This window comes from Panthera uncia (assembly GCF_023721935.1).
Source record: "Panthera uncia isolate 11264 chromosome C1 unlocalized genomic scaffold, Puncia_PCG_1.0 HiC_scaffold_4, whole genome shotgun sequence".
NCBI lineage: Eukaryota > Metazoa > Chordata > Mammalia > Carnivora > Felidae > Panthera > Panthera uncia.
This window is the reverse complement of record NW_026057585.1, coordinates 51848148-51872687: the sequence shown is the minus strand read 5'-3', so window position 1 is coordinate 51872687 and position 24540 is coordinate 51848148. Positions and strand designations below refer to the sequence as shown.

The 24540-nt window shown below is 38.9% G+C and overlaps 1 protein-coding gene across 1 annotated transcript in view; it reads left to right on the top strand.

The window, feature by feature from the left end:
* Window positions 1–24540, top strand: part of DNAJC6 (DnaJ heat shock protein family (Hsp40) member C6) — a 139073-nt gene that overhangs the window by 13316 nt on the left and 101217 nt on the right. The gene's annotated exons all lie outside the window — the stretch shown is intronic.

Genomic DNA, 24540 nt, shown 5'->3' with positions numbered 1-24540 from the left:
GGAATTGTTAACTCTTACCTCCCAAGTTCTCTGTGATTCTAAAATTCACAAAATAATTTGAATGCTTACATTACCATAAGTTTTAGAAAACCTGATTCAAATATTTTACTATAGCTGAGTAGGTGTTTTTTTCAAAGTCCTTGTCCAGATGCAGGGTCATGCACAATGCTGGCCACACCCATGAGCTTCATCTTGCTGCCCGTGTCCTCAGTTTCTCGAATTCAAGTTCAGTTCATTCACTCGCTCATATTTTTTGAACACTTGTGCACTAGACTCCTTCCTTCTCAAATACACATTTTTATAGTTCTAGGAAATAGGTCAGGGCAATAAATAGCTCTCCTCAAATGTGGCATAAAACTGAAGGGTGACTGAGTGATTGGTGCATTACCCATTTGTGCAAATGTTTTTCATGTTTCCTCAAATTTCCTGTTAAAATCAAACAAGCTAGCACATAGCACACATTTTTCAGTCTTTTCAGATGTGTTTCCCTACTCCAGTACTGGTAATGTTCTATTCCTTATTTTGGCTACTGTTTTTTTAGGTCCATTCAGTTTGTGAAAATTCATAAAGCTGAACATGATTGGATCACTTTTCAGTATGTCTGCTGTACTTGAATAAAAATTTTTGAAAGAACTAACGTTTTCATGTTAAATAACAAAAAAGGAAGTGTCAAGGACAGAAGAGCTTAAGAATCACTGATCAAGGTTGTCCTCCAAATCCCTAAAATGATTAGGAAGGAGGGAACCAAAGCTTGGAAAGGGGAAGCTGCTTGGGGGTGTGCAGGGACTGTCAGCTAGGTTTCTCACTCCTGGTTCTGTCTTGCTTTTCTAGGGGGTTGATTCAGAAAGAGGACAAGGAAAGATCCAGCCTGCACTGGAGCTGGATGACATTCTCAGAACCCCAAATGTGCCTCACATGAGTCAACACTTAACTCCCCACCCTTTTCCTGCCCTCTTCAACCTCTTCCCTGGTCATTAAAAAACAGACACTTTTATTTCATGTGACCTTGAAGATGGTTATTACCTAAGAATCGCTTGATTACATATGCTTAGAAAAAGGTAATTTGTGTCTGTGAAATCTAACAGGATCCCAGCACAAGGTACTTTGTTTCCCTTTTAAGCCATTTTTAGTTTGGTGCGTGTGGTTTAAATTTAGAATACTTCTTCCAAACTGGGGGTGGGGGTGCAGAGATTGAACCCAGCTGTGACTCTTGCTGCTTGGAATAAATGGGAAAATATGGGAACCAGTGTTAAAAGGAGAGGATTTCAAAAGAAGGGGCTGCAAGGGAGGGAAATTGCCTTAATTGGGATAAAGGAGGGGAAGGAACAGTGGTTAGTATCTCCTCTTTCCTTCCTACTCTTGCAAGATTTGGCCTACTGAAGATGTGGTGAGGACGTTTTATTTACACACACACACACACACACACACACACGCACAGGCACACACACATACATAGACACATAGCCCTTGGAATTGATAGTGGATCATTAAATCATCCTGGATTTATTTTACTTTCTCAAAGACTAGAGTTTTCAGTTCCCAGCATGCTGTTCCTTCTGTCTGGAATGTATTTACCCTCCTCTTTCCAGGCTTAGCTCTACTCTTTCAGATAATAGCTTACTCTGTGAGGCTTTCTTTAACTCCACATCCCCTCCACATGCCCTGCCTTATAGCATACTTCCAGAGCATCCTGTGTTTTCCCTTTCATGTCACTTCTCATAGTTTTAGTTACTAGATTAAGTTCTGGCACACCATCAGCCCTCCGCACATACTGTAAAATGGAAGGAAGGAAAGAAAAGGGAAGAAGGGAAGGAGGGAGGGAGAGAGGGGCAGGAAAACAAAACAAAAGAAAAAAGAAAGCCATGTTTTGTCCCTGCTCTTAGACTAACAAAGTGGGCAAGTTCCTTAACTTCTGAGCCTTAGTTACCTCATTTTAAAACTGAAATAGTAATACCCAACTTATAGGGTTGTTGTGAAATTAGAAATAATACATAAAAAGCACCTAGGACTGTGCCTGACACATAGTCGGACACAGGACTGACTCCATTCAGTGTAATTAAAATGTATATATGTTCTCAAAAGAAAGTATGAAAATTCAGAAAAGCACAGAGAAAGCTGTAAAACCATCTATTAATCCATACTTTAGAGACCACTATAAAAATTTGGATGTATCCCTTTTCTGTGCATATCTTTATATTTCCATATATGTGCTTTATCTTGTTGAGGTCATATTTACTTTTTTCCTACATGACTGCTCATACATCTTCCACTTTTTAGTATCTGCAAAATACTGCAACATTCAAAATATTTCACAATAATAAATAGGCCTTCAGTTGTTATAAGAAGATTTAGGGGGCGCCTGGGTGGCTCAGTTGATTAAGCATCCAACTCCTGATTTCAGCTCAGGTCATGATCTCATGAGTCTGTGAGTTCGAGCTCTGTATCAGGCTCTGCTGTGGCCGTGCAGAGCCTGTTTGGGATTCTCTCTCTCTCCCTCTCTCTCTGCCTCTCCCCCGCTTGCTCTCTCTCTCAAAAATAAACAAATAAACTTTAAAAACAAAAGAAAAAAAAGAATATGTAGAAACTGGCACTTTCACCTTTCAGACTCTCCTTTTAACAGAACCATGTTTAATTTAGGAGAATAATCCAAATGGCAGGGTAGACAAATCATATATGGGATAGGGTACAAATTTATATATATATATTTGTTTACATAACCTTTCTTATTTATTTTGGTGAATTGGAGGATTTTTTGAGATGTTTCAATAAATGAGGAGGCCAGGGAGAATGAAAACTCCATTGACCTGGAGGTTCAGAGGCCTGAATTTTTTCCTACTTACAGTCCAGTTCCCAACGCAGCTTGACTCAGTGACTTCACATTTGGGTCTTGTTTTCCCCATCTACGTAAATGAGAGAGTGGGCTTTGATATAGAGATTTTCAAACTGGGCTTTCTCGAGTGCTAGAGTTCTGTGGAGATTTTTTTTTCATATGGGGTAAGATTTCCTCTGAGGAAAGAATTGCACGGCTTAAAACAAACAAAGAAATAAACACCAAAAAACTTAAGTTGAACATTTCTAATAAAATTCCAATGAGCTCTTTTCTTTTTTCTTTTTTTACTGCGATATAATTCACATACCCTAAAATTTGCCTTTTTACAGTACTATACAATAAAGAGGTTTTTTAGTATATTCCCAAAGTTGTGCAACCAATCACTGCTAATTCCATAACATTTTCATTGCCTGCAAAGAAACCTGGTACCCATTCATGCTCTTCCCTCTTTTCCCCTTTTCTGCAATCCCTGGCCACTGCTAGTTCACTTTCTGTCTCTATGGATTTGCCTTTCTTTGACTTCTCATATTAATGGAATAATACAACATGTGGTCTTTTGTGTCTGGCTTCTTTCACTTGGTATATAGTATTTTCAAGGTTTATTCATATGGATAAGTACTTCATTCCTTTCTGGTCAAGCATTTCAGGAATTTTTTTCCCCCAGGCTTGGAAGAAAAGTTGATCAGACTACTAGAGGAAGTCCCATAATAGTAGATTTCTTTATCTGTACTGTTTGTTGAGAGGTAAACCAATTTCAGTATTTCAGGCTTTTAAGTAGAAGGCTCTATTTAGTGCATGTGAAAAACCATTTCAGCTCTCCACTCCCCCCCGTCCCCACCCCAACACTCCTTAAAGCCACGAAATAGATATACTGATTGGTCCGTTTTGTTTTCCTTCTCTGGGTCTGGGGGAGTCTTTTATTGCTGAGGATGTATGAAGTGATTCTTTCCAATTCAGTTGGTCAATTAAATGTACTCTTTCTGAATTTTTAAAAATTTTGTTTATTTTTGAGAGAGAGAGAGATAGAGCATTAGTGGGGTAGGGGCAGAGAGAGAGAGACCGAGAATTTGAAGCAGGCTCCAGGCTCCAAGCTGTCAGCACACAGCCCTGACACGGGCCTCAAACCCACAAGCAGTGAGATCATGACCTGAGCTGAAGTCAGTCGCTTAACCAACTGAGCCACCCAGGTGCCCAGGGATCTACTCCTTTTGAAGACCCATTTCGAAGAGTAACTACTAATGTGAGGTCTACCACTATAGATTACTTTTGCTTGTTTTTGAATTTTATGCGGATGGAATCATTCAGTACCGAATCTTTTGTTCTGGCTTCTTTTTCCCCAGTGTTGTATTTGTGAGATCATCCGTGCTGTGTGGTGATTGTAGTACATTCGCATTACTATACAGTATTCCAGAGAGTAAATACACCACTTTACTTTTTTCATTTTAATTTTGACAGACAGAAATTTAGGTAATTTGTGGTTTATGCATAGTACAAAAAGTACTGCTATGAACTTTCTCTTTGTGTCCTTTGGTGCACTTATTTCTGCTGGCTGCGTGCTAAGAGTGAAATTGCTAGATCATAATGGACATGTACATTAAGCTTTGGTAAATACCACCAAACAGTTTTACAAAGTGATTGCACCAAGTTTTACTTCCATCATCAGTGTATGAGATTTCTAGTTGCTCAACATCTTCCCAACATTTGATATTACTTGTTTTATTTTTAGTTTTATTTTAGTGATTCTGGTGGGTGTGTAGTGGTCTATCGCTGTGATTTAAAAATTTTTTTTTTCAACGTTTTTTATTTATTTTTGGGACAGAGAGAGACAGAGCATGAACAGGGGAGGGGCAGAGAGAAAGGGAGACACAGAATCGGAAACAGGCTCCAGGCTCCGAGCCATCAGCCCAGAGCCTGACGCGGGGCTCGAACTCACGGACCGCGAGATTGTGACCTGGCTGAAGTCGGACGCTTAACCGACTGCGCCACCCAGGCGCCCTATCACTGTGATTTTAATTGGAATTTCCATGATGAATCTGAGATTAAATATCTTTCCAGTAGTTGATTGGACATTTGTGTATAGTTTTTTGTGAAAGGCCTGATTATGACTTTTGCCAAATTTTCTGCTGGGTTGTCTGCCATTTTCTTATTGATTTGAAAATTTCTTATTGATTTACATATTCTGGAAGTGAATCCTTTGGATATATGTGTTGCAAAAGTTTCTTGCACATGTGGCTTGCCTTTTCTCTCTCTTAATAATGTCTTTTTTTTTTAATTTTCTTTTTTCTTTTTTAAAATTTATATCCAAATTAGTTAGCATATAGTGCAACAATGATTTCAGGAGTAGATTACTTAATGCCCCTTACCCATTTAGCCCATCCCCCCCCCACAACCCCTCCCGTAACTCTTAGTTTGTTCTCCATATTTATGAGTCTCTTCTGTTTTGTCCCCCTCCCTGTTTTTATATTCTTTTTGTTTCTCTTCCCTTATGTTCATCTGTTTTGTCTCTTAAAGTCCTCATATGAGTGAAGTCATATGATTTTTGTCTTTCTCTGACCGACTAATTTCACTTAGCATAATACCTTCCAGTTCCATCCACATAGTTGCAAATGGCAAGATTTCATTCTTTTTGATTGCCGAGTAATACTCCAGTGTGTGTGTGTGTGTGTGTGTGTGTGTGTGTGTGTGTGTATACACCACATCTTCTTTATCCATTTATCCCTCAAGGGACATTTGGGCTCTTTCCATACTTAGACTATTGTTGATAGTGCTGCTATAAACATGGGGGTGCATGTGTCCCTTTGAAACAGCACACCTGTATCCTTGGATAAATTAATAATGTCTTTTGACAAACAAATTCTTTAATGTATACTTTATTAATTTTTGCTATAGTTAATACTTTTGGGGTCTTGTTTAAGAAATCTTTGCTTGTCGGGGCGCCTGGGTGGCTCAGTCGGTTAAGCGGCCAACTTTGGCTCAGGTCATGATCTCACAGTCAGTGAGTTCAAGCCCCGCGTCGGGCTCTGTGCTGACAGCTCAGAGCCTGGAGCCTGTTTCGGATTCTTGGTCTCCCTCTCTCTGACCCTCCCCCGTTCATACTCTGTCTCTCTCTGTCTCAAAAATAAATAAACATTAAAAAAAAAAATTAAAAAAAAAGAAATCTTTGCTTGTCTTAACATCATAAAGATATTGTTTTATGCTTTTTTCTAGAGGCTTTATTATTTTAGAGTGTTTTTATCTAAAAACTTTTAAAATTCATTTGTTCGTATGTCAGCCTGATCTATTAAAATCACTAAATGGATGATGTTTAAAAAGCATTAAATAAATTTAGATAATGACTTTGCCACAAACTCCCTACCTGTATGATCTGTGGCAAGGTAAATTAGCATTCTGAACTTATCCTCAACTATAAATGGGATTAATAGTATCTACCTAAAAGTACTGTTGTGAGCATCACATGTATATGTATACATCTATATGTAAAGTATTAACAAAAATTCAGCTGTTATAAGAGACATTTTGGGGACAATTTAGGACATTTGAATAAATATTAGGTATTAGATACATGGGGGAATTATTATTAATTTTGTGGTTGTGTAGGAGAATGTCCTTATTCAGAGATGCATGATGAAGAATTGAGAGATAAAGTAATATGATGTCTCAATTCATTTGCAGTAATTTCAACAAAAAGAAAAAACCCTCAAATATCTAGATAAAGCAAACTGGTAAAATGTTTTCAGTTGTTGAATCTAGGTATTAGATATGTGGGTATTGTGAAATTCTTTCAACTTTGTAGTATGTGTGAAAATTTCATAATAAAATGATCAGGGAAAAAGTTATTAGTGAAGTTATGGCAGGGGTGCCTGGGTGGCTCAGTCAGTTGAACATCTGACTCTTGATTTTGGCTCAGGTCATGATCCCAGGGTCATGGGATTGAGCCTCATGTTGGCCTGTGTGTTGAGCATAGAGCCTGCTTAAGATTCTCTCTCTTTCTCCTCCCTCTACCCCTGTCTCCTGCTCATGCTCTCTCTCTCTCTCACTCTCTGTCTCTCTCTCAAAAAAAAAGTTGTAGCATTCTATTATTTAACATTTTTTCCCCAAAGCTAAAAGTACATAAGGACATAGTTAAGTGGATTTTAAGTAATTGACTTTGTTCTCTTAGAAAGGAGATGAAAATGTATTAAGAATAAATGTGAATTCAAGTATTGCCACCTTGAGTGGGATAAAGCTGAGCTATTTTCATAAAATAAAGGCATTGCTGGGACTATAAGGAAGGAGAAGGTTAGGAAAGGATCTAGGATGTACTTAGTGCCCATTAAACTACTCTTCTAGGTGCTATAAATATCACCTTTAATTTAAAAAAGCAACTCTTTGATGTAGGTAATATTAGAAATGTTCAACATGTTTTGAATAATTTGGCTAACACAGCTACTGGATGGTGGAATCTAGGATTTGAACCTAGATCTGTGTTTTGTCTTTTTCCTTTCCTCTCTCCCTCCCTTTCTTGTTTATGATGAAGATTGTATTGTTCTGTTTTGTTTTTTATTTTTTTTTAATGTTTATTTTTAAGAGAGAGACAGAGCACGAGCAGGGGAGGGGCAGAGAGAGAGGGAGACACAGGATCCGAAGCAGGCTTCAGGCTCTGAGATGTCAGCACAGCACAGAGCCCAACGTGGGACTCGAACTCATGAACCGCCAAATCATTACGTGAGCTGAAGTTGGACGCTTAACTGACTGAACCACCCAGGCGCCCCTTGTTTTGTTTTTAAATGCATGCTATGCTTTTCATTGTAGAAGCTCTATAAAACACATATTAATCATTTAGGCTTCCTGCATAACAAACCACTCAAAACTTAGTGGCTTAAGACTATATTTATTCAGCTCACAGTTCTTTTGGCCAGGAGGTGGGCTCTGCTGGGCAGTTCTGATCTGGGCCCGTCTTGGCTGTTGTCAGTGAGGCTTGCTTGCTGTCATGTGTGGGATGACTGGGCCAGTTCTTCCATGAAGCCTCCCAACCAATGGCAGACTAGTTTGAGGTCATTCTCCTAGGGAAGGGGAGGGGAGTCCAAGAGAGCAGACACGAGTATACCAGGCCTGTTGGTTGGGTCTAGGCTTAGAACTGGTACAATGCCACTTCCTCTCTTAGTCCCTTCCAATAGACTGGGTAGTCTAAACAACAGACATTTATTACTCACAGTTGTTAGGCTGGGAAGTCCAAGGTGCCAGGAGATAAGATTCCTGGTAAGAGCCTTCTTCCTGGCTTGCAGAAGTCCACCTTCTTGCTGTGTCCTTACATGATGGAGAGAGAAAAAGCTCTCATCTCTCTTCTTTTTATAAGGAAATGAGTCCCATCACTGGGGTCCCATGCTCATGACCTCACCAATACCTAATTACCTCCCAAAGCCCCTACCTCCACATACCATTTGGGGCTACAATAGATGAATTTGGGGGGGACACAGACATTTAGTCCATAACACCCTCTGTTGTTCAAAGGAAGTTTTAAGGCCAGTACAGATTCAAGGAGTGAGGAAGTAAACTCTACCTCTTGATAAGAGGAAATGTGAAGGAATGTTGCAAAGTGGTATAGATGGCAAGGAGTGGCAGTGGGAGGTGGGGGGTGAATGCAGCCATTTTTGCAAACAATCTTCCAAAACATACAAAAGCAAGCATCTTTTAAATAATTCTAAATACTACTATGAAAGTATAATTACTGTTAATATATTGGTGTATTTCCTTCCATTGTTTTGTCTATGCACATATAGAGACCGACCTTTTTCTCTTTTAAAAAAGAATATGATTCATATCTAGAATCTGATTTGTGTTCTGATAATTTCCCTTAACATTATATTGTAGGTATTTCCCAGGCATTAAATATTTCTTGACAATGTGGTTTAATCTATGATGCATAGGAAGCCAACAATAAATTTCTGTGTTCTAGGCACTTTGTTAAGCACTTTCACAGTTATCTTGATTAGAAGCAAGTTTCCTGTTAATTTCCAGGATTTATAATCTGCTGCTTCAGTGAAAAAACAATGCATTTTATGTGATGAAATGATCCAGAGAAAATTATAATAGTTAAGATATTATCAGCAATTCCCATTTTTCCTGTGAAAGCTTAGCCTGTCAACTATAACTGCTGAGGAAAGGGCAGTCTCCCCCTTGTAAATGGTGGGAAGATTGGGACGCTGACAACAGATGAAAGTTTGTGCTCTGCATTTCTCGCTGATGCTTAAAGACACCAGTTTGCTGGACTACTTCAGGTGTTAAAGTTACATTGTTGGCCGTTGAAGACTGTTTTGGTGAACAATTTTATTTGCAAAATTTTGATTTTGATTCTGCGAACAGAGTGATAGCTAGTTAGACAAAAAGGTGTAGTGGAGGGAACACTTCCATTTGTGATAGTAAGAGATTCATGATGCTCGTGAATCAATAGATACAGAGAAGTTGGGATTGTTCCCATATGAGCACCTCTGTCCCATTGGCAGGCTCTATGTCCTGAGTGATCAATCAGAAAATATAGCACCCATGCTCCAAGGCCACCTGTCCAACCCTTTCATTTTATAGGTGAGGCCACATCATTATTAAGTTATTTGATCTGGCTGTATTTCAGAGTCATGTTGAGCATCGGTTCTTACTGTACAGTTAGCATAATGTGATAAGGAGCATAAAATTTGGAGGCCAAAGACCAAGATTCAAGCCTCGGCTTTCTATTTTCTAGCTGTCAACTATGAGCAAATTACTTAATTTCTGTTGTCTCATCTATAGTTATAAAAGCTTCAGTCTTCTTAGAGTTACTGTGGAGATTGAGACAATTTATATCTGCACTAATACAGTAGCCACCAGCTCCCAGTGGCCTTTGAGCACTTGAAAGTGTGGCTCATCCAAATCTAGACGTGTTGTAAGTGTAAAATGCACACTGGGTTTTGAAGCCTTGCTTGAAAAAATATAAAGTATCTCGCTGATTATTGATTTCAACATGTAGACTACATATTGAAATGGTGATATATTGTGTTCCTTGAAGTAAATAAAATATATTAAAATCAATCCACTTGTTTCTTCTTCTTCTTCTTCTTCTTCTTCTTCTTCTTCTTCTTTCTTCTTTCTTCTTTCTTCTTTCTTCTTTCTTCTTCTTTGTGGCTATGGGCACCTGGGTGGCTCAGTCAGTTAAGCGCCTGGCTCAGTCAGTTAAGCACCTGGCTCTTGATTTCATTTCAGGTCATGATCTCATGGTTTGTGAAATCAAGCCCCACATCAGGCTTTGCACTGATAGCACAGGGCCTGCTTGGGATTTTTCCCCCCTCTTTTCTCTCTCCCTGTCTCTCTGCTCCTTTCCTGCTCTTTCTCTTTGTCTCAAAATAAATAAATAAACATTAAAAAAAATTTTAAATGTGGCTACTAAAGATTTAAAAATTATATATATGGGGGTGCCTGGGTGGCTCAGTTGGTTAAGCATCCGATTTGGGCTCAGGTCATGATCTCACACTCTATGAATTCAAGCCCCGTGTCGGGCTCTGTGCTGACAGCTCAGAGCCTAGAGCCTGCTTCAGATTCTGTGTCTCCCTTTCTCTCTGCCCCTCTCCTGCTCCTGCTCTGTCTCTCTCAAAAATAAATAAACATTAAAAAAATTTCAAATAGAACTCATATTTGTGGCTTGCATTATATTTCTACTGGTCAGCACTACACTGCCTGGAAATTCCCTGTAGAACATAGTGTACAGAATAAGTGTGAGCTATAGCCACAAAAAGTATGGAAGGTTTGAATGGGTAGGGATTCTAAGTGATAGCATAAGATTATTATTTTACTAAATTTCTAACGCAAGCTTTATTTAGGCATCTTAATTTTTCCTCTTAAAGTGTAGCAGGGAAAAGAGAGGAGTGATAATCCAGCTATGTAAGCAAACAGTAATGCCAGTACATTAAGATGATGCAGGCATTGTGCTAAGTATTGTCTTAGGTGGGATTCCTTTGGTACGTGTGGGCCTCTTGAATTCTTAGGATATAACTGCTGTTTTTTTTTTCTTCTCTCTTCCTCTCAAATTTACTTCTTCCTTCTTGACAACAGTGTTCTCTCAGTTGACTTATCTCCCTCCACATTTCACAAGGTGTGGCTCTTACTACTCCTGACCGTCATCCTTATTCTAGGAGAGGACTCAGACCTATTCTCCCTGGTTTTAAATTGAAAAGTCCTGTGAAAAGGCCAGGTTGACCTAGCTTGGTTTCAGTTAGCTATCCCTGGGCCGTGGCTCTAATTCCAATGCCAGATGAAGAAGATTTCCCGGTGAAAGACTTGGTTAATAAGAGATGAGTGTGTATACTGTACCTACCTTAGGTAATTTAATAAGTACAGCTATTCTGTGGGGTAATACCTCAATTTATAAATGAGGAAACTAAGGCTCAATGATGTTATATATTTTGTCCAAGTTTAAACATCCAGGCTGGAATCTCAGATCTGTCACCAAAGCCCATGTTCTTAACCACTACACTGACAGAATTTGAGAAAGTTGGGTTGTGTTGACTTAAGTTTTACTGAATTAGCAATTTGCTATTTTCTCCCCGACCAAACTATTTTCCACTGAAATTTGTGATAGGAATGAAGGTAAGGCAACTGGCCCCACAGTAACATGCAGTAAATCTTTCCTGAATTGAAACCTATACTCCTGTGCTCTCCAACCTTGTATCCAAAGCTTTAAAGGTCACAAAAAAGGTCTACCATAATTATCTTTGTAGTAATGAGTTTAAAACATATTTATCACCACTTGGGCATTTGCTTTTGTAATTTTTGATCATACACTTTTTTCTTTTTTTTTGGTGCCTGTCACATAGTTGGCAATAAATATTAGCTACTGTATTTACCATACTAGCAAATGTTAGCTATTATATTTACATTAATAAATGTTAGCTATTATGTTGATTACATTAATACATATTAGCTACTGTATTGTTAAAAATCATATCCAATTATACCTTATAACATTTCTAATATCATTATTATTTTTTGCAACAGCTTTATTGAGACCTGATTTATGCACCATATAATTAACCCATTTAAGTTGTATCATTCAGGACTCCTGGGTGGCTCAGTCAGCTAAGTGTCTGACTCCTGATCTTGGCTCAGGTCATTATCTCACGGTCTGTGGGATTGAGCCCCCCTCTGTGCTGACAGTGCAGAGCCTGCTTGGGATTCTCTCTCTTCCTGTCCTTCCGCTGCTCTCTCTCTCTCTCTCAAAATAAATAAATAAACTTTAAAGGAAGTGTATCATTCAGTGGTCTTTGATACCAGAGTTGTGCAGCCAATCACATACTTTCTTTTGAGAACTTTTCCATCTCATTTTTCACCAACACGTGATTTCCTACAGTCTATACAATATGGGCATAGTGATTTCAGAGGCAAAGATGAAAGGGCCATCTTCTGTTATTTATAAACAATACCTGGCCCAAAGGAAATACTCTTTAAAAATGATGATCCAGGGGCCCCTGGGTGACTCAGTTGATTAAGCATCTGATTCTTGATTTCAGTTCAGGTTGTGATCTCACAGTTCATGATATTGAGCCCTGCTGTTGGGCTATGTGCTGGCTGACATTGCAGCAGCTGCTTGGGATTCTCTCTCTCCCTCTCTGCTCCTCTCCTTCTCACATGCATGCACTCTCTTTCAAAATAAATAAATTTAATAAAATAAAAAATAAAAATGATGATCCATAAGTCTTGCAAGAAGATGATCTGGAGTATGTGAATCTCCTAGTCAGGTTAAAAAGTACATTTCAAACAAAAATGATTTTTTTTTGCATGTTTATTTATTTTTGAGACAGAGAGAGAGAGAGAGAGAGATCATGAGTGGAAAGAGAGGGAGACCAAGAATCTCAAGCAGATTCTGTACTATCAGTGCAGAGCCCAATGGCAGGGCTAGAACTCACGAACCATGACATCATGACGTGAGCAGAAATCAAGAATTGGGCACTTAACCTACTTAGCCACCCAGCTGCCCCCAAACAAAAATATTTCAAAATACTATAAATCTAGGCACTTTCCATTACTCAGTAGAAATGGTTTTATTTACATAGGAAACTAGCAATAAGTGACAGTACTGGCAGAATCCATATTAAGCAGTGCGGTAGAAAGCTAAGAGCTCTGACCTGTGCTGGTCAGAAAGCCAGCCAGTCCCTTATATGTAGTTCTGAGGTGTGACGTAGTAACAAATGCAGTGACTAATCTTCATTGGATGCTAGGCAGTATACAGAGCAACTTTCCCTTATATCTTTCGTGGACTCTTCTCGGTGGCAGTGACCATTCTTCTATTTAACATGTATATATCCGTGTCTGCATTGTGTCAGGCATGGAGTTAGAGCAAACATGGCTGTGCCATCATGAAGCTTATAATCTGATGTGGGAAGTCATACATCTAATAGGAAATTTCAACACAAATTAGTGTGTTGTAAGTGCTATGTTAGATGTACAGTGTTCTGAGAACTCTGGTTTTGAGAACTTCGTTGGTTTCCTTGGGGAAGTGCTATCTATGCAGGGATCTGAAGGGCAAGCAGGAATTGGCCAGACAGGGGATCATAAAGAAGCTTTATGTTTAGACTTAGAATGGAGAGAGGGGCAAGTGGTGAGGGCTGAGTAGCTTATCTTAAAATGTGAGGAGTTCATGATGTTAAATACCTTAGACAGAGGGCAGCTGGAAGCCCTCAAATGGTTTTAAGCAGCTGAGTCACATAATTGGATTTGCATTTCAGAAAGCCAAAAGTGAATCAATTTGTTCACTTCCCGGTCTCAATATTCTTATCTTTAAATTGAAAGGAATATCCTGCCCTTTATAGCTCCATCCAACTTTAATATTCCATAAATTTCTGCTATCCTGGAAAAACTTAATTCCATGCTGATTTCCACATCTTTTGGGCAGCAAGGCCTTACTAAGATTATGATTAGTACTTGAAGAGGTGAGTTATGTGGGGATAGGAGTGAATGAGAGTAGGGACAGGAAGCTGAATGGATGATATATTATTTCCACTGGGAAGTAAGGAGACAGAAAGGTTAGGCAGGTTCCTCTGAAGTCTCCTGAAAGGGAACTGGTGGGTGATTTTAATTTCTCAGTACACAGTGGAAGGGCACCTTGCCCCATTACAATATAATGAAATATGATGTTCCAAAAATTAAAGTGCTTCATACTGAGATATTTACTGATGAAATAACAGAAAGTCTGGAATTTGCTTAAAGGTAGTTAGGGATTTATACGTATAAAACATGATTGGCTGTGACTTGGTAATTGTTGATGCTGAATGATGGGTACAAAGGGATCAATTATATAAATTCATAATTTGTATATGTTTGAAATTTTCCATAATAGTAAAAGATAAAATAATAAAATAAAGATGCTCTGACTTATTATCCAAATTCTTTATTATTTTTAGCATGAATGGAGAAAGAATCAGACTCTCTCTCACTTGTTCATATTGAAATAGACTCAGGACTACTATATCATAGCACTGACACTTTGCTTTAAGTTTTGTATCAACTTTAATGCCTTAAAATGTTACAGACTGCATTGAGATTATGTGGGCAGATCAAAGAAAGAGAATTACACCCCACAGAAGGAGCACTTCTTTTAGGGATTTCATTGATGACATAGAGCTCTGTAGCTCCGGGCTGGGTCTGTCTAAGAAGGCAGTCTCTGGATAACAAGGTGAGGTGGAGAAATCACTGGCTTTGGAGTCAGGCGGAGAAATCACTGGCTTTGGAGTCAGGCATAAGAGACTCCGCTATGTGTCAGTTGAAGGATAGTGACAAGAAATAACAAAATAGATAACGTTCATTGTATTGTGCTAAGCTCTTTATGTACTTTATATCATTTGATTATAATGACTGCTCTATGAGTTAGATGCTACTATTTTACAGATGAGGAAGGTGAGGCATAGAGAACTTATTTGTCCATAGTCACATAGACTAAATAATTGCCATTAAATGTTGTGGCAAAAAAAACAGCTGAAATCCAATGGTTAGGTTGCATTTTGTATCACAGTGAAGATTAGCTTTGGGTGCACCTCACAGAAAAAAGCAAGTAACAGTGGCTTAGAACAAAATAGTTTTATCTTTATGAAGTCCAGAGATAATCAGTCCAGGGTTGTCATGGTCCTCTGGGAATCAGGTTCCTTCTATTGCTTCATGTGGAAGTCTTCCAACCTCAAGTTTACTTCATGGTCCAAGATGTGTGTTGGAGCGTCATATTCCAACCAGAAGAAAGGGAAAGGAATGGAAGAAGAACATGAAACCCACCTCCTTTTCAAGGATGCATACTAAAAATTGCACATATCATTTATACTTATATCACAAAATCATTATTATTATACCACAACTTAGTCTCATGTGTATACCTAGCAGATTATAGAAAACTTGCTTCTGGCAGGTCCAAGACATGAAAGATGACTGAGAAATATATTTGTTGTAATAGATGGCCATGTGCCCACCCAAAGATCAAGGTTAGCATAGAAGAAGATGGAAAAGAATATTGAGGATCACTGACAATCACTGTTTAGCTCACGCTCAGCTGTGTGTAGAGCTCTGGTCTCCATGGTTATGGTAATCCTTCTCAAAAGACCTTTCAGGTTTAAATGGGTAAATAGATTAAAATAATAATAATAAAACCCCAGGCAATTTTGTGCCCAGGAAATGCTAGTTTTTTCCCCCCTCAGTGAAATATGATTAAGTGGGTAGCAGTGGTTTGGTGCCCTGGACACTCAGCACTCAAGGAATGGATTCTACCCACATCTGAGGTGATCATAGTTTTCCTTATCACCATCATATAGGATTTGTCACATGCACTAGGGCTCAACCTTTAGGCACCAAAGGGTGGTTACAGAGAATAAGCACCTACATGTTAAGGATCTTGAACATAAAATCTTATATAATGAACTCAGGGTCAAACATGGGGATATCTAAGATTTAGGGAAACTTTTACTTCAATGTAGATTTGTACTTGCTTTGAGGAGCTATTTACCACATGAAAATTTTCAGTTTGTTATTCCTTAGACTGAGAGCAATTGAACACAGGGCCAGTTTACGGTAGTCTGTCAGTGTCTGTCCATTTAAGAAGCTGATTTCCTTGCTCATAAAATGACAAATGAAAGAAACAGGTGCTTCTATGAGTTACTCTTGAAATGGTAATGTAGGTGTTACATTGTTAAACCATGAGCGTGTCCTTGAAAAGTCAAGGGTAAATTGAATCTTAGCAAGTGGAGCTGCGTTTTAAGTGAGCTTACTAAGAAACCCATGGTGAATTTTTCTGTAAGTTAAAGATGGCCTTTCAAACTTTCTTTTTTTTTTGCATTTTCATTCGGTTAGCGGATACTGAACACCAATTACTTGGCAATTACCAAGTTAGGCCTGGTAAAATGTGATGAATGTTGTCTTTAGCTACCAGAGGTGCTCAAAATACCTGAATTATAAATAGACAAATAATATTCTCAGGTTAACAGATAGTCAAATAATAGTAAAATTTGTTGCATCAGTTCTAAAACAGCTTTTAATATATTAACACTTGTGCAATCTTGGAACCTTTTAAAGATGTCATATGTATATCATAAGTCGTGTATTTTTCTTAATGCTTTTCAAAATGGGCGATTTCTTAGATTTGATGAAATGCAGCATTTGAGTAGGGCTTTAGTGTTAATTATGTGCTTTCATAGACCTTATTTCATTTGATTCTTTCTGTGAGGGAGGACAAGTAGTCTCTTCAACTTCATGGAAAGGGAATGTGGCTTTGAGTGGGAAATTAGATTATAGAACACCTACATGTGGAGAGTCCTGAACTCATAGTTGTATTTTTCTTCCCAAAGAAAAAATGTCTTTTTAATCTGCATACACATATATTTATACATGTACACATGTGCAAACACAACGGGGGGGATAACCTTCTTTCAAAGTGAGGAGCTTTCTTTTAATGAATATGAAGATTATTTTTCTTTCTAGTGATTAAAACTAGGCCAAAGAGTAGCCAAGTATCAATTTTCAGGAGCACAATATATCAAGTCCTCTAAGCCAGATAGTTACAAAACAAGATTGCCTATTGGGAAGCCACATACATTGAAAACTTGCAGGTTTCACTGAGCAGAACCTACCCTGTGGATAGTAAAGCAAGGGGAGTTCTGGTAAGGTGTCCCAACCATTTTTCACTGGCCACCCTTAGGTCAGATCCAAGAAATGACCCAAAGAGCCATCCAGCATTCACTTTGACCACTGGAATTGTCCCCTCAGACTGGTGCAGTGGCCAAAGCATAATCAGAAAGACTGGATTTTGAATACTGATCGCTAGCTGTATGAGCTTGGGCGAGTAACTTAACCTCTCCAAGTTTGCCTTAAAAAAAAGGGTAACACCTTTGCAGGTGGTTGGGTGGAAATTATGGTAGATAAGGTACCTGGCAAATGGAAAGTAACTAGTGACAGTTATTTTTATTACTGTTAGAGATTCAAGGAGGCACAGGTTTGGGGGTATTGAGTTATCTTAAAAAAAAATGCCCTGGCTGGAAAATTTGTCCTGTCTTGTAGGAGACCCAGCATTCCATCAGGCATCAGGAACAGACAACCTCATTTCCAAGGAACTATTGTAGGAATAGTTGAGGTTTTCTTCTATTAAATATTACCAGCTCACTCAGTTTTTCCAGCATATTTCCTCATCTCTCTTGTGTATTGCTCTATGTGTAACTCTTGACAGCTGCCACTATTTAAGCATGTGTTCTGTAGTAAAACCTTGATTAACTGGGACTTAAAACTGGAACACTTAAACGGTCATGGTTTTTCCCTCTGGGCTTCATTTGGAGAAGGAAGGAAATGACAGCTAAAGTTTTGAGAAGGATAGGAAAATTTGAGAACTAGCAAGAATCCTGTAATCAACACCTTCAGTTTTACTGCTAAGAGGAGAATGATTATCAAGGCTACTCTGCTGATTAATAATAGAGTCAGGAGAGGATTCCAGCCCATTGCTCTTTCTTCTGGACTGTGGCCTAAAGATGTGGCTTTTGGCATCTGTCTTGGTGCTGTTACTCCTGTAGTTCTGGCCACTACTGTAGAAGTCTCAAATTCAAATGCCTTCAAGGGCTGACTGATGGTAAGAATGAGTGGGGCAGGCTGGGTATTTCACGTGGGGAAGTGGTGGTGAACTATGGCACTCAAGCTGGAGCCTATGAACCTTCTGTGAAGGCATGTAAGTTTACAATGAAAAAAAAGACAAACAAAACATGTTTGGGGGCCAGACATGGCCTGTTGGTCCTCAGTTTGAGCACTTTGCATTGTTTATATCCATAGACCTTTATTCAATAAGGACAGAATCTGAATTATATACCTGAGGCATGTTGCCAAAGAGAGTTTCAATGCTATTCATTGATTTATATTAAAGCATTAAATTGAAGAAATGCATTTTATTTTATTTATTTTTAAATTTATTTTATTTATTTCAATTAATTAATTTATTTTTTAATTTACATCCAAGTTAGTTAGCATATAGTGCAACAATGATTTCAGGAGTAGATTCCTTAATGCCCCTTACCCATTTAGCCCATCCCATCTCCCACAACCCCTCCAGCAGCCCTGTTTGTTCTCCATATTTAAGAGTCTCTTATGTTTTGTCCCCTTTCCTGTTTTTATATAATTTTTGCTTCCCTTCCCTTATGTTCATCTGTTTTGTATCTTAAATTTCTCATGAATGAATTCATATGATATTTGTCTTTCTCTGGCTAATTTTGCTTACCATAATACCTTCTGGTTCCATCCATGTAGTTGCAAACGGCAAGATTTCATTCTTTTTGATTGCCGAGTAATACCATTCATCCATCGATGGACATTTGGGCTCTTTCCATACTTAGGCTATTGTTGATAGTGCTGCTATAAACATGGGGGGGAAAGTGCCCCTTTGAAACAGCATACCTGTATCCCTTGGATAAATACCTACTAGTGCAATTGTTGGGCTATAGGGTAGTTCTATTTCTATTTTTAATTTTTTGAGGAACCTCCATACTGTTTTCCAGAGTGGCTGCACCGGCTTGCATTCCCGCTGGCAGTGCAAAAGAGATCCTCTTTCTCTGCATCCTCACCAACATCTGTTGTTGCATGAGTTGTTAATGTTAGCCATTCTGTCAGGTGTGAGGTGGTATCTCATTGTGGTTTTGATTTGTATTTCCCTGATGATGAGTGATGTTGAACATTTTTTCATGTGTCTGTTGGCCATCTGGATGTTTTCTTTGGAGAAGTGTCTATTCATGTCTTTTGCCCATTTCTTCACTGGATTATTTGTTTTTTGGGTGTTGAGTTTGATACGTTCTCTATAGATTTGGGATACTAACTCTTTATCTGATACATCATTTGCAAGTATCTTCTCCCATTCTGTCGGTTGCCTTCTGATTTGCTGATTGTTTCCTTCACTGTGCAGAAGATTTTTATTTTGATGAGGTCCCAGTAGTTCCTTTTTGCTTTTGTTTCCCTTGCGTCTGGAGATGTGTTGAGTAAGAAATTTCTGTGGCTGAGGTCAAAGAGGTTTTTGCCTGCTTTCCCCTGGAGGATTTTGATAGCTTCCTGTCTTACATTTAGGTCTTTCATCCATTTTGAGTTTATTTTTGTGTGTGGTGTAAGAAAGTGGTCCAGGTTCATTTTTCTGCATGTTGCTGTCCAGTTTTCCCAGCACCACTTGCTGAAGAGACTGTCTTTAATTCATTGTATATTCTTTCCTGCTTTATCAAAGATTAGTTGGCCATATGTTTGTGGGTCCATTTCTGGGTTTTCTTTTCTGTTCCATTGATCTGAGTGTCTGTTCTTGTGTCAGTACCATACTGTCTTGATGATTACAGCTTTGTAATATAGCTTGAAGTCTGGGATTTTGATGCCTCCGGCTTTGTTCTTCTTTCTCAAGATTGCTTTGGCTATTCAGGGTCTTTTCTGGTTCCATAGAAATTTTAGGATTGTTTGTTTTAGTTCTGTGCAGACTGCTGGTGTTATTTTGATAGGGATTGCAAGAAATGCATTTTAGAAACCTGATCATACATAATAATTTTTGCATTTTGCCACAGAGAGAACAGAGACAGAACTCTTTGTTGTCCAGTTATGTAGGCAAGTGCATTCAGATGTCACAGTGGGTAGGACATTTACAGTTGGGACCCTAGGACCCCTTACTACTGCTATACATAGACATTCAAACATTTATAATTAGAACCCATAGTGAAAAATACATTTATGTCATTATTGAGGAGAAACACAAACATACTTTCACCACACAAACTCAAAACAGTAGTTCAAGAAACCATATCTTACCATATGCCAAAAACCGATGTTTTCTGACCTGTTTCATTTAATAATGGTAATGAATTGCTAAGTTTATTTTATAACCTAGTAAACCACAACGTACAGTTTTTAAAAAATCACTAGACTAGGTGACACAAATGCATTTTATTTGTTAATTTATTCACTACTTTATTCAGTAGATATTTACTCAATCTCTAGTGAGTGTGAGGTGCTCCTTTAGACATCATGAGGGATACAGACATGAGAAAACATGGATTTTGTCCTCAAGGAGTCTGAAATCTAATAGGAAAGAGATGCATAAAAATATCTAAAATGTCAAGGCAGAACAATTTCTACATTATACATAATGTTTTTATATTAGCCTAATTTTACAGATAGGAAATTACAATTTTTTTTTAAAAAGTTACTTATCCTTGGGGTGCCTGGGTGGCTCAGTTGGTTGAGCATTAGACTTCGGCTCAGGTCATGATCTCACGATTCATGAGTTCGAGCCCCGTGTCGGGCTCTGTGCTGACAGCTCAGAGTCTGGAGCCTGTTTTGAATTCTGTGTCTCCCTCTGTCTCTGCCCCTCCCCCGTTCACACTCTGTCTCTCAAAAATAAATAAACGTTAAAAAAAATTAAAAAAAATAAAAAAGTTACTTATCCTTATAAAAACAGTAGAATGATAGTGATAGCAGATAACATTTGTTATGCACTAGCTATATGTTAGGTACTGATTTAATTCTCACTACAGCCTTATTCTGATAGTACTATTCTTATGCTCATTTTACAAAGGAGGAAAGTGAGGCAGAGAGGTTAAGTACTTTAGGAGATACAGCTAAAAGAGTCTGTAGAAATAGGGTTCAATCCTAGGAAATATGGTTCTAGAACCTCAATTTTAACCGGTATGTTATACCTGGAAATTTAAAAGCACGGATCATATTCCCAGATGGGTCATGGCATATATCATCTTCTACTCCCACCACAAAATATTGTGACATCTGTTGTGATGGGAGAGTATTTTGAGGGGGTGGACGTGATGGGCAGGAATAGGGCCTGAACATTCCTCAGTGTGGATAACCTTTACCAAGTTAGTAAAAGTGACTTACTAAGTCAGCAGTAGAAAAGGCAAAGGGAAAGAATGCTACCCCCAGATCCCTGAAGAGGGCATCTAATTCTTTGGCTCTGTTCCATATGTGAGGTCGTATTGTCGAGATAAAATAAATTGTGGAGCAATCTTGCTTTTGGAAAAGCAGGAGAGTTTGGCTCTAAATGTTCACCTTGGATTTTACCAGTGCCATCTCCCTTCCTTAAGCACAGGTCCTCATTCAGAATAACACAGACATATTTCCATTAGTATAATCCTGGAAAAAATAATACTGTCCTTTACTGAGCATCTCCCCAGGGAAGAACTAGGACTATTGTGCACTGAGGACACAGCCATGCCCAAGCCAGCCCAATAATAGTGATAATAGTGAATATTTAAGTATTTACTCTCTATGTGTTACGTACTAATTTCTTACTTCAACTATACAGTGATGCTGTTTATACTATGCTGTATTTTATGGAGTAGAAAAGTAAGCTCCTCATGCACAAGTGAACTCTTTATGAATTTGATCTTTAGGATAGTAAAGACAATTTTAGTGTCAAAATTGGTGCGTATTCCAATTTAAGCCCCAAACTAGTTTTTAGACTGTTGTAAATTAACGTAGTTATTGTATTTTCCTGCCTTTTTATGTTCTTTATATCCTTAATTTTGTAGGGTCATTAATAGTTACTCCTTTAAAAAAATTATTTATTTATTTATTTTGAGAGAGAGAGCAGCAGCAGAGGGGCAGAGAGAGAGAGAAAAAGAGATCAAGGGTTTGGGGGGGGGGCAGAGAGAGGGAGAGAGAGAATCCCAAGCAGGTTCCATGCTGACAGCATGGAGCCTGACGTGGGGCTCATCTCACAAACCATGAGGTCATGACCTGAGCCCAAATCAAGAGTTGGGATACTTAACTGACTGAGCAACCCAGGTGCCCCAACAGTTATTCTGATTAATTTTATTTATGTTAAATTAATGTCAAGAAAAAAATTCAGTGGTCCCTTTAGCCCATTCATGTTTTTCTTTAAATTTGCAAACTGGGGGATAGATATCCAAAAATACAAAGGCATATGTTTCATCTAAATTTCTTCCAGCAGTATGTCTGGAACTCTCAAAACAGTTGAACAAAAAGAACTGAGAGAGCTCTTTTTGAAAATAATTATTTTTCACTTTTGAAAAGTGGCCATGTCTAAATTCTCTTAATCCAGTGATTATAAATCCAGAATTTGCCAAGGCATATGATGGATACTAGGTATTTACTCTCCCTGTGTCTCAGTAATGAATTAAGAGAGAAGGAAAAGTGCAGAAAAAGATGATTTAAAATGTTATTGGAAAATATGTATTTACTAGACTTCATAGAGTATTACTTTAGTCAAGTACATAAAATAGCTCAATCTGACAGATTTGGAAAATTAAAAGTATGAAATCTGTGTTTAAAATTTTATTACAGTTTTAACTGCTCTCACTCAAGTTGTTTGATCTTGTAAATGAGCATTAACTGCAATTTGTGATTTGGGTCACACCAGACCTTTTTCAGATACTGCACTTTGGAAAGCAACTGGTCAGGGAATTGAGGTCTTCCCAGAGGGACTGGAGGAATCTGCAGCATTCTTGGCCTCTACTGATTCGTCCTATTCTTCTAAGACTTTGTGTTTGGGTGGTCCTTGAATAGGCAAATGTCTTTCAATCCAACTAATTTATTTTATGTAGATCTATGTAGAGCTAGAGTTTCTTGGAAACTTAGGGTCCCAAGATATTAGGACCCAAGCCTCTTAGACGTTGTTTGATTTCATATCCTTAAGTGATCAAAATAACAGCAAGAGAAAGCCACGAAAGGTGAGAAGGCAAAAATGCCTTTGTGTGGGCTTAAGCAAATTTTATATACATGCACTTTTTTCTTGCTGATCCGTGATGAAACTCTGCCAAATGACTTTTGAAAAGCTCTTTACTTAGTCATTGCAAGTCCTAACAGGGAAAAGTATCATTTTAAACCAGGATTTTACTTGAAATGATAAAAATGAGAGATACTTCTGCAGTATTAGTAATTCAGGTGAAAATGAACATTTGAGACTTAGAGTTATGTCCAGGTTTTGCAAGCCATGAAACATATAATGCTGGGGTTCTCTTTAAGAATAAGGAATATAAAATCACAAATATAAAATTAGGTGCATAGCCTTGCAAAGGACTTCTGCAAGAAAGGGGCTCTGACCCTTCAGCTTGATTAACTTTGTGATTAATTCTGCACTGATAATGAGTGACTGCTTTCTTTGTTTTCTGAAAATTATGAAAGAAAAAAGGGGGAGGGGCTAGAGAATGGAAAGAAAATCCTTGTCTAGCTTGCTTCCTAACCATCCCCTCAAGCCAACTGAGTGGTATAGTCCTTTCTCCAGGTCCCAAGGTAAATGATGTCAGAACTGAAATTGCACCTGATTCGACCTCCCCTCCTCCCCCAATTATTCGTTCAACAAATAGTTCCTGAAACAGTCACATCTACTCCCAAGGTGGAATGGACCCTGTCTCGTACTTAGAATAGCCAGCTTTTTGAAATCTCACTTAGGGATCATTCCCATTATCCTAAATGTGCAAAATACTGCTGTTTCTTTCTGTGTTAGCATACATATAACTGGCATTTAACATGCGTTCTCTTTCTGTTCAATTAAGTTACAAGTCAGTCCTCCAGGACGATAACCTTTGATATGCCGAATCTTCCAGCAAATATAGGCTAAGTTATACAAAATGGGCGTGTCTGGATTTTACCAAGAGACCCCCTCGTCCCCAAAGCTTACCAAACACAGACACCCAGCCTCTTTCTTCTTTACCTCGCGCGCGAAAACACCCACTACCCGGGTCGTAGTAGTTCCCTCCCCCTTCCACCACGCCCCATTTTCAGCCCTCAGCCCCCCTTCTTCAGAGTCTCCCCTCCCTTACTCTGTCTCTTTTCTTCCCTCCCCGTGGGCTAGCCGCGCTTGGAGCTGCCCTGCTGCGCGGCGGGGCGACGCGGCGACACCTATAGGATTGCTTCCGGGCACTCCCCAGCCAGAGGGTGGCTGGCCCGGGTCCCGGAGCTCGGCAGGGCCGGCGGCTCCGCGGCGGCGCCGAGGACGCGCGCACCCGCTAGCCCTCCCGCCCGCGCCCTCTTTTTCAACCTCGGTCGCGCCGGGAGCCCAGAGCCTCTCTTTGCCCAGGGCGGTGGCTTTGCCGCGCGCCCCGCCAAGCTCCTCTCTGGTGGCCGCTCCCTCTTTCACTCATCTATGCGTCATGTCGGACACTTGATGGTTTTTTTTTCTTTTTCTTTCTTTCTTTCTTTTTTTCCTTCTTCACCTCCTGTGAGGTTTTGTGTTCATCTTTTTTTTTTAAATTCCTCCTTCG